Below are 1,068 nucleotides of genomic sequence, written 5' to 3' on the forward strand. Positions count from 1 at the left end.
TGTTTTTTCTTGGCCAGCGCTGATTTTCTTCAGCAAGAGTTCCATCATCTGCTGTGAATCCATTGTGTAGTAGTCTTGAGTTCAAAACTTATTGGCCACGTGTGTAACTTCGATCCCACTTCTGACACCAATGTAGCGTGTTTGTGTGTCGCTACAAATAAGTTGACGCTGTGGTTTGATATAGCGAGTTTATTCTGTTCGCTTGCATTCCACACGTTTTACAATCATTTGTACCTGCAGTGTTACAATCACTGCTCACAATATTCCGGCGATGCTGGACCCAGACGGATATTCCAAACTGACTTCCAAGATGGCTCGATCAGGTCTTTCTTCTCCGAACACTATTCCGAGACTCAGGCTTCTCATCAAAGCTGGCCTATTTATACCCTCGCCGCTGCTAGGCAAATGAACCTTCTGTTATAACCATGGAGACGTTGCTTTGTTTGTCGTTACCGTGGAGATTCGATGTTCTCGATACAACAGCTCACTGTTGGAATTACAGTATCGCTATTGTTACTTCTTATGCAACGGTCTGTTCTAGCGTTTCCATAGAAGTGACTTCTGGATTCCAGACACGTTACAATATTATGCTCAAGACGAAGCGGCCTCCGTAGTCTAAGGGTAACGATCCCACCTTATGACTCAAGGTATGCGGGTTCAAACCCAGTGGAGGTCGTGGAATTTTTAAGGGCGGAAAAATTGAGGGAACAAGTCCTCCGGGAGGGACTTTAAGCCGTGGGTCCCGTGTCGTAGATTTACGGCATGTAAAAGATTCTCACGTCTTTAGGAGATCTCTGAGAAAAAATTAGGCAAAGTTTCCCACCCAAGTAGTTTCCAATGCCTCCAGTAGATGGGGAAGTATTCGGGTACCACTGCCAACCTCGTTGGCTGAACGGGGCTGATAGCGAGCACCAGTACCGGCAGGGTATGGCGACTGGTAGAATATCAAAGGGGGACGTACAATAGACTATTAGTCGCGGGCATGGGGAAATCCACTCCCTCCAATAATAATAATAATAATAATAATAATAATAATAATAATAATAATAATAATAATAATAATAATAA

This window comes from Cryptotermes secundus, unplaced genomic scaffold (assembly GCF_002891405.2).
Source record: "Cryptotermes secundus unplaced genomic scaffold, Csec_1.0 scaffold673, whole genome shotgun sequence".
In the NCBI taxonomy this organism is placed as follows: domain Eukaryota; kingdom Metazoa; phylum Arthropoda; class Insecta; order Blattodea; family Kalotermitidae; genus Cryptotermes; species Cryptotermes secundus.